The 10,345-nt window shown below is 31.0% G+C and overlaps 2 pseudogenes; both read right to left on the bottom strand.

Moving 5' to 3' along the window:
- Positions 1-5,357: 5,357 nt before the first annotated feature.
- LOC114762479 (probable O-methyltransferase 3) lies at positions 5,358-6,928 on the bottom strand (annotated as a pseudogene).
- Positions 6,929-9,111: 2,183 nt separating this feature from the next.
- On the bottom strand, positions 9,112-10,345 carry LOC114762480 (trans-resveratrol di-O-methyltransferase-like; annotated as a pseudogene).

Genomic DNA, 10,345 nt, shown 5'->3' with positions numbered 1-10,345 from the left:
ACACTTTATAAAAGGATTGACCTTACACCCAATAAATGTCCGTTTTCTCTTCTCCAAAAAAAAGAAAAGAAAAGAAAATGCCATCTAAACAACAAAACCCCCCCCCCCCCAAAAAAAAGCACCCTCTGCCACCACTGGCCGGATGATTAAAACATGTTGGCAAAAAGAAAATAAAAACAGAACGATAAACATCAATATTAACATTTGGAAATATTATACTATTTCCGATCTTTAATATAAAACCTCGTTTGACCTTTATTTCAGTCCTAAATATAAAACCCTAATCCTAAATATTTTTTTTTGTCTTCTAATAATGGTAGTTCTAGCCAATAAACTTGATTAGTAAGGATATTTTAAGAAGACAATACTTATTTATTATAAATAACTAACTTAACTTTTTTTTAGTTTGCTCAAATTAGTCAACCAACTCCTATATTTAAGAGACCGGAGGTAGTAGTAGTTTTCTTTCAATTGCAAGTGGGAGGAGCTGATCAGATTGTGTACAGTAATCTTTTGTTTTTGGTTAAATTTCTTTTCCCTCTTATCTGGTTTCATATAGAAGAGGGTAAAAATAGAAAATTCTGCATCGAACCTAAATAAGTAAATTAATTACTCCTTTAAATTTGACTTACTAATAGGTCTTCGAAAGATTTATGTAAACATGCGCAGATAAGTTGTAAATTTCTAAATTTTTTTGGACTGAAAAAATATATATATCTATTACTCAAAATATCAAAGTAAGTTTAACCAACTCAAATTTCTAAGTTTAATTTGACTCATAAATATGATAGGAGAAATTGAAATTTATAAGTAACTTTTAAATTTAAAATTTTAATACGATATTTTCAACTATTGCAAAATTCCATTTTACTATTAAGGACCATTCACAATAACTTTTTCTAAAGGTTAATTAATTACCAATTAAATTATATATGTTCCTATTATGTTTAAATATTATTAAGCTCATTTAATTTTCCCCTTTCTTTGCATGATTGAGGACTGGCGTGATCAATATGTAATCGTGTTATGTATGAAAATCATGGTGATTAACTTCTATAGTTCTAATCATATACTATGAAAGTTGAGGCGAAAAAACCACAAGTTTCTTGTGTGAAAGCTTCTGGCTAAAAGTTAAATCTTTATGGTGATTCGATCGTGCGCTTTGAAAAGGCATGTATAATTATAAAACATATATTATGTACCACAATATTTTAGACGATACTGTAAATAAATGAAACATTAAATAATCAACATTATTAAAACTTCCAAATTGCATATATCAAAACCACTCGAAACAGGAAGTGTAGAGGGAGAACGCAACGGGAAGTAAGTATTTCTGTATGAATGTTGAAATATTTTAAGAATTGCTTTTAACTGGGCTTGACAATTAATTAGATAGCCGTATCAAAAAAAATTATAGTGATATTGTTCATGACTCGAGTTTTTTTCAGCAAACCTGACTCAAGTTATTTTGAATTATACTACCTTTAGTTCTAAATATGATAGCTAGTTGTTAGTCCTACATATAAGATTCTAATCCACTTTGTCTCTTAAATTTATAATGTGTTTTTAAAAATATCCTTATTGATTGTAAGATATTTTCATCCAAGTATAATTCTAATATACATGATTGAATAGGAGTAATTTAAGAAAGTTAACGCATATTTGTTACAAATAACTAATTTAGTTAATTTTTTTAATATTATCAAATTAGCTATCTAACTCTTATATATCATATTAAGGACTGGAGGTAGTATGAAATAATTTTGGAGGACAACTGGATGGTACGATTCATAATTTTATAAAACGTGTGGGCTCATGTGTATTTCCAGAGGATTTGACACCACATAAAGTAATAAATCAATAATTGAAGCACGGCAAAAAGTAAAGGCACGTTAATTTGATGCTAAATTTGTCATGTCAAGAACCGGCCAATCAAATAAAGTTAAATCTTCGACCTGGATCAACCTAACTCTTACAGGTAAAAAAAAAAAAAAAATTTAGACACGATTATAAAAATATTTAAAACTTGACTTATGCAAAAACAGGTTTTTGAAATCAAAATATTTTTGTCCTTCGATTTATGTTGTTCTTACTTCCTTGCTTTTTTTAATATATTTTTTATGCTTTCCGATCAGTTTTTAATTATTTATTTTTAATGTTCTCTAAAATTTTTTTTAACAGTTTTTATAATATTTTTTATTTTAAATTTTATATTATATATAAATTATGCAAAGTATGTTATCTAATTAATTATGTAATATTATTTAGTTTAAAATTTTTCACATTACTATGATTTTTAATTTAAATATATTTTATTCATTAAATATAACTTTTTCTTATTATAATAATTTAAAATTATTATGTTTTGTAAATTTATATGTTTAATATTTTTTATATTTAATAAAAATTATACTTATTTTGGTTATTTTACAAAACTAAACTTATTTATTCAGTCATAATCCAAACAATTATTTTACTTTACAAACTAAATTTTATAAAAGTCAATCTAAACACAAATGATATTATCCAATCTAACTTTAATCTAATCTTACTTTTCATAAAATCAAATTGAAAATAAATTACTTCTTTATTAAAAAAAATTAAATTATTTTTTTATCAAACGGACTCATTGTTATCTAAGCCTCTCATGTGAACAGGAACATTGCTGAAAAGCATCTCTTACACGTAACTCCACTTCGTCCGCACACTTGTTAATAACCGATGACTCCAACCCGCTAAAGACGTCCTTGCAGTTGTTAATAACGATATTGGGTTTGAAAGATTGAAGATGTGAGGTTGAAAGTTTTTAAGTAATATTTTTCTTTTATTTTAGATATTATTTTTATTAAAACTTTATAGCCTCATTTTTTTTTTCAATTTTTTAATCAAACTCATTAAAAAATTTTCTTCCATCCCCTTTCCTCCAATTTCCTTATACCAACATCCGCTCCTTAATATAAAAATTTATTTGGTTTTTATTTTGCTTCTATTTATAAGATCTCAATTCACTTTATTTTTTATATTTATTTATTTTTTCTCAATAGTAGTTTTAACCAATACATTTGATTAGTAAAGATATTTTAGAAAAAGCAACACTTATTTATTACAAATAACTAATTTAACTAGTTTTCTTAATTTATTTAAATCAGTCAAGTAACTCTTTTATTAAGTACTGTAAGTAATATAAGACTAAGGGATTTTCCTTCAAAAGAAGGGTCGAAGTTATGGGGTATTACGAAGTTAACTTTATTGATGAAATATAAATGAGAATGACGTTATTTGCTAATCTGTATGTCTTCATATAAATATATATTTCCAATTATCTATATATAAATCTATGCATCCATACGTGAACTAGCTAGATTCGTGTAACATATCTTTGACTTTTGTGTTAGATATATAAATAATTTACACAAGTATACTACTCCTCCGATCCTTAATATAAGACCTATTTAACTCATTTGATTAGATTAAGGAAGTTAGGTAAGTTAGTTAATTATAAGAAATGTGATACGTTTTTCTTAAAATACCATAATCATCTTTCTTAAACCACATCTCCTTCTTCTACTAGATTATGGTTGAGACGGTATCTATAGGGATAATTTAGAAAAAATTGATAACTATAATAAATGGGTCTTATATTTATGACTAAAACCAACTCAATAATTAGGTTCTACATTAAGAACCGGGCAAGTATCTTTTTCCTTAGCTTATAATTACTGGCAAGAAGTAGTCAGATAAAATAGAAAAAGAAAGCGGGGATAATTGTCAGATAGAAAACTAGAGCGAGGACTCAGTCAAAACCCAAAGGGATGTCATTAACAAACTACGAGACTTTGATGGATCATTCTTTTTCCCCTTTTTTTATTAAATTATGCTACGATAAAATGATCAGATATTTATATTTGCAGTCCCAAGTCTACGAACATTGACCGTGGTTGAAATTATAACTTTAAGTTTTTACTAAACTAGTATTACGATAAAATTTAATTGAACCTAATTAAAATTAGAGTCACAATATAATGAGGAAAGATTATAATATTAAAATTTATATACTGAGTTTAATATGTAAAAAGCATGTCTTGCTTGTTAATGATTGATTAGCTTATATTGCTCAAACTTTTTTCTTTACATTAAACAAAAATTATTTCATTCTAAGCTTCAGCTTTAGCGGTTGAGAGTGTGGGATTTCTAAAGCAGGTGATTGTTATATGTTAGAAAGGTTTCGGTCGTCAGGAAGGTACATATTTTTATAAATTTTCTCATAATTAATTAATGTCAATCTGATACATATATTCACTTTTTCACATTGGTATCAATAGAATTTTGAAGTATTTGTGCAATACATAATGTGCATAATTGCCGGGAAAAAAATGCCTAATTTTTATGTGGTATAAGAAATGATTACATCATTTATAAAATTTTCCGAACTGAAAAACATGATATGAGTTTTATAGATCCACGTCACAAGGCCGGCTCAGTGGACACAGACCGTCCTCTTTTAATTACAAATTTAATTTGGCAAATGAGAAATCGTCCCATGATTAGACTTAAAACAATAAAAACGCACTGTGGATACAAATTTGTTACTCTTATACACTACTCCGATTCATAATATACTTGACTAATTTGAGAAATTAAATAGGGTTAATATAATTGTTGGTAGTTGAAATTTGAACTTATTTTAGTTTTAGTTTCTCAAATTTCAAATCCATTTTGAGTCCTTGAAATTTAGTTCCTCTTGAAATGTTAGTCCTTGAAAGTATAATAGTGTTAAAATCTATTAAAGTATTATAAGTAGCATTAAAATGGTAATATAGACTTACCAGATGATACCTAGCTGAATCTTGTATGGAAAAAAAGGAACATGCCCTCAAAATGCTGTTCTTTAGCCCCAAGTTTTTTCTCTCCCTTACAGTTCGTTTCAGGAGTTGTTCACTATGATGTACTCTGTCATCTGCGCAAGATTCAGTTGGGTGCTATCCGGTGAGTTCATACCACTACATTTAACATCATTAATGACATTTCAACATATTTAACACTATTGTACATTCAAGAACTAATAAACATTTAAGAAAGGCCAAATTCTAGGGATTAAAATTATGGGTTTAAAATCCGAGGGACTACAAACAAAATGGGTTCAAATTTTAAGGACTAAAAATTATATTAACCTCTTTAAAAATTAGTTACTGGTGTATTAGTTTTTTTTAAAATATCCTCTTTTAATTTGTTTTGAGCTATCTTTCGACGAAACTTTTATAATATCTACATTTAATAGGAATAATTTAGAAAAACAATGATAAATATGAGGAACAAAAGTGAATTGATATTTTACATTTATGATTAAATACAGCTCCCAAGAATTACTAGGATTTCACAGATAAATCAGAGTTTTTACGTAACACGTATTTAATACACACACTATATCTTGACGGACAATATAAGAACCCTCATCATACCAAACACACAAAAATCAACACATAATACAGGCTGCAAAACTATATTGTTGACCTTCCTCTACTTAAAAGCAATAATAATTAATTATAGCTATATGCAAGAATTTCTTATGGATAAACCTCTATAAGAGATCGTGAACCCAGAATGGGATAAATCTTGTAACCACTAAAACCAGCAGAACATATTAACATGGCCCATTCTTTCTCACTTCTCTCTTTTCCGGTAAGCAAAACCATCATCAACATATCCAACAACAGTTGATTCTCAACTGATTTGTCATGATGATCTCCCTTGTCATTCTCCATAACCATGTCTATTATAATCACCTTTCCTGCTTTCCCTTTGCTTGCAATTCCCTCTCTGCATTTCTTCAGAATTTTCACGCACTCCTTATCGTTCCAATCATGCAGGATCCACTGTTTTGCATCCAAATAAACTATTATAAGAAAATCCAATCTATGAAACAATGAAAGAACCTTTTTTGCTTCGTCTCATATAGCAAACTCATTAGAACAAAAGCTTTGGAGATTTTGATTTCTAAACATTAAGTCTTTCCAATGAGTAATATATGAATGATTTTGAGGTTGAAAATTTTAAGTTCTTCATGCGTGCATGTTGTCATTAGATGTATGAAGGAAATTATATTACCTTCAACAATATGGCATCGCAAGGAGGAATGGCCTCGAACATGTTTCCTCCCACAAACTTGAGATTCGCTTTACCTTGTAAGTCATTAATGACATGTGGAAGATCAAACACTGTACATTGTATTTCTGGAAAGGCTCTGGCAATGGCCTTAGCCACAGTCCCAGTGCCACCCCCAACATCCGCTAATGACTTTATCCCTTCAAACACCCATTTACACTTGTCAATCACCACATTTATCACCAAGCTCGCATCACTAGCCATAGCTTCATTGAAACAATGATTAAAATTAGGGTCCACCTTAGCATACTCCCAAAACGTCTTCCCATGTGTCATGTGAAATGGAGTTGGATCATCATTTTGGAACCAATTGGTCATCTCGTACCAGGTTTTTTAGGATGGGATCCAACATAGCAAGAAAGAAAGGTGTCGCACTTAAGGGGTTGTCCTTTAGAAGAAGCATGGATGCATCAGTTAGGACAAAGCCTTCTTCTGCACAGTCATCATTTTCTGAAATTCTGTGAAGGGAAAAGAAGCCAGAATAAGTGAGGATTCGCATTAAGCGAGAAATGTTTGGGGACTTGGAAGGGTGGATTTGTAACGAGGAGAGGAGAAGAGAAAGAGGCATAGGCTTGCCATGCTTGTGAATGATGTCTGGGATGTGTAACTCTATTGCAGACTTGAGAGACATTGAGTTTATGAAGCTGAAGGTATGGTTCCATATATGGGTTTGAGCATTAAGGAGTTTTGTTGCTCCAAGCTCTTTGTTCTGGGATGCCATGACTTTCGCTTTGCTTGCTGGAAGAAGCTGAATCTGATATGTGACGTGGATTTACTAGATTGTGGTGGGTACACATTGAAGCCAACACACTAGTAGAGTCATTTTATAGTTGAGCAAGGGGCTACCTTGAAGATCTACGCCAAAAAAGGCTATTTATCTGTATAGATTATATATGTTGATGAGCACAAACGAGTTGTTTATTACGGAATGCCCTTGTTAATTAATCGCGCTCACATGTATCAAGGTGTTGTAGTTGCAGAACAATTATAATTAATTTGTGTTGAGGGAGCACTTCCGTAATTAATAGACTGTTATTTTTTAAATTTAGATCATTAATAAGTAAATTCAATATAATGAAGAACAAGTAACAAAGGATATACTCTCTGATGATAGCTAGAGAATATACAGTTAAGAGAACCATGTTATTTCTATATATATATTTATATATATCATCGCTTTGCATTTATTTTATGATTCCTCATGTTAGATTTGAAATATATAAAATTATTTTTTAAAATTTAACATTAGTATGATAGTTTTCAATTAAACCTTCAACAATACTGCAAAGTTCCATCCCAGTTGTCAATAAAATTTAAATATGTTTGTGATCCCTTATATTATATTTTCCCATTTTTTTAATTTCCTCACTTTACATGATTGCAGGACTGGCATGATTAAATTCTAAATGGCTTATGATTGAAATCATGGTGTGATTCACTCTGCAATATTAGTGGCGGGATTAAAATCTAATTTTGTTGCTAAACATGGGGATTAACTTTAAGTCTAATCATCCGACTCTGTAGTTATTTTGACGCCTTTTACGTATACATCGTTTTTTTTTTTGGGGGGGGGGGGGAGTATGTATAAAGCAGATTAATAATGAAGCAGGTCCAGACAAGTGTGAAAGTGACGTGACTATGAATAATTCGAATCCATGTCAGTTGTTAGACTAACAATTATCCGAAGGTGATATGCACCTTTTAATTTTTTATCTCAAGGTGATATGTATGGTATACGCAACAAAATCTCATCTATTATATTTAGAGAAAATGGATCTGCAAATCTCTATAGTTTATAATGATTTTTTTTAATTAGGTTCTTGTAGTATTTTTATATCAGATCCTTATAATTTCAGCTGATTCTTAATGATCTCTCTATAGTTTGTTTTCTTAATATTACCAAAATAAAACTCTATATTAATTTTCTTTCATATCAGATCAGGAGGAGTACTGCATTATTAATCACAGAAAAGGATTTTCAGTTTAAGACCAGCCGACCTTTCTTTATGACTCAATTCAATAAAACTATGTTTTATTTTACACAGAATTTTATTGGAGGACCAAGAGAGAAGGACATTTAACTTTAAAAAGTTATAAAATGACTTATATGCCCCTATGCGTATATTATGTTAATTATGGCAATCAGCCAAACACTACAAGAGGAAAAAAAAAACTCAAGGAAATTAGAAATTGAATTTTTGCGACCAGATTATTTTGGCTGCAAATTTGTCGCCATCTCATAGCTACGACGGCAAAGGAATTCGTGATAAATATTTTTGCCACCAATAAAATCCATCGCTAATTTATTGAAAACATTATTATCAAGGATATATATATATATATATATTATATATATGGTCAAACTCAAAATTCTGTCTGCGTCCTTGTTTTAATAACGAATTCTTGTTTTGTGATATGATAAGTATCTTTCGACTGAATAATCCATTATTAAATCCGATTTATAAAAATGATTGATTTAAATTGTTAGATGTAATAATGATCTAGAAATTAAGCATGAGACAAATAGAGAAGATTGTCAATGGAGATGATTATATTATCCAAATTAGTTTAATGACCTCTCGTTGCTCCACTACTGGACCAACCCGTATTTGATATATGCTTCGATGTGTATATTTTTCCCCTTAAGTAGTTAGTGCTACAAAAAGCCATTGTCCCGGGCGATGCTAAATAGATCAATGGAGATAATAAATGCTAGGAAATATGACTTTGGATATAATATAATTTTCTCAACGACAAATTATATATTTTCTTATTATTAATTATAAAAGTCAGCTCTATAAATGTTGACTGGTAACTAACAAAGCTCTCATCAAACACACGGACATTAACATACAATGCAGGCTCTTCTTCCACAACTTTTTTTTTTTTTGGGTCCAACAACTTAATTGCATAGTTAGTTAATACTAGTTCATATGCGAGAGCATTTCATGGATAAACCTCAATGAGAGATCGTGAACCCAGTATAGGGTAAATCTTGTAATCACTAAAACCAGCAGAACGAAATAACTGGGCCAATTCTTTCTCAGTCCTCTCTTTTCCAGGACAGAAAACCATCAACAGCACATCAATCAGCAATTGATTCTCAACTGATTTACTGTGATTGTCTCCCGAGTCATCTTCCAATACCATGTTTATTATAATCAACTTCCCTGCTTTCCCTTTGCTTGCGATTCCTTCCTTGCAATTCTTCAGAATTTTCAGACACTCCTCATCGCTCCAGTCATGCAGTATCTACTATTTTCATGCCAGAGAAGCAAAAATTATTAGATAAACTTTGTGGTCTTAAGAACAATAATGAGTGGATGAATGTATGAGTACAAAGTTCAGTGAATGCAATTACGTAGTTTTTATTACATATGATGTAGTGAAGTTATCACCTTCATCAGTATGGCATCCGAAGGAGGAATGGCCTCGAACATGTTTCCCCCCACAAATTTAAGATTCGCATTATTGCTTTGGAAGCCATTGACAACATGTGGGAGATCAAACACAGTACATTGTATTTCTGGAAAAGCTTTAGCAATGGCCTTAGCTATAGTGCCAGTGCCACCCCCAACATCCACCAATGACTTTATTCCTTTAAATACCTCTTTACAACTTCCAATCACCACACTTATGACCAAGCTCGCATCACTAGCCATTGCTTCATTGAAAGAGTTATTAAAATTTGAGTCCACCTTAGCATACTCCCAAACTTTCTTCCCATATGTCATGTGAAATGGCGACGGATCATTATTTTGGAGCCAATTGGTCATCTCATACCAAGGATTTTTTATGACGGGATTGACCATAGCAAGGAACAAAGGGGTCACACTGAAGGGGTGGTCCTTGAGAAGAAAGGTGGATGCATCAGTTAGTACATAACCTTCTTCTGAAGACGGGTCAATGTCTGAGACCTTTTGAAGAGAGAAGAAGCCAGAATAGGTGAGGAGTCGCATTAAGCGAGCAATATCTGTGGATTTGGAAGGGTGGATTGGTAGGAGGAGATGAGAGGAGGAAGAGGCATGGGCTTGCCATGCTTGTGAATGATGTCTGGGATGCTTAAGTCTATGGCAGACTTGAGAGACATTGAGTTTATGGAGCTGAAGGTGTGGTTCCATATATGGGTTTGAGCATTAAGCAGTCTTGTTGCTCCAAGCTCTCTATCTTTGGATTCCAT

This window comes from Neltuma alba, unplaced genomic scaffold (assembly GCF_004799145.2).
Source record: "Neltuma alba isolate B1F8T4 unplaced genomic scaffold, ASM479914v2 tig00011216_pilon, whole genome shotgun sequence".
NCBI lineage: Eukaryota > Viridiplantae > Streptophyta > Magnoliopsida > Fabales > Fabaceae > Neltuma > Neltuma alba.
Note: the sequence above shows the minus strand (reverse complement) of the source record. Positions and strands in the feature narration are given on the sequence as shown.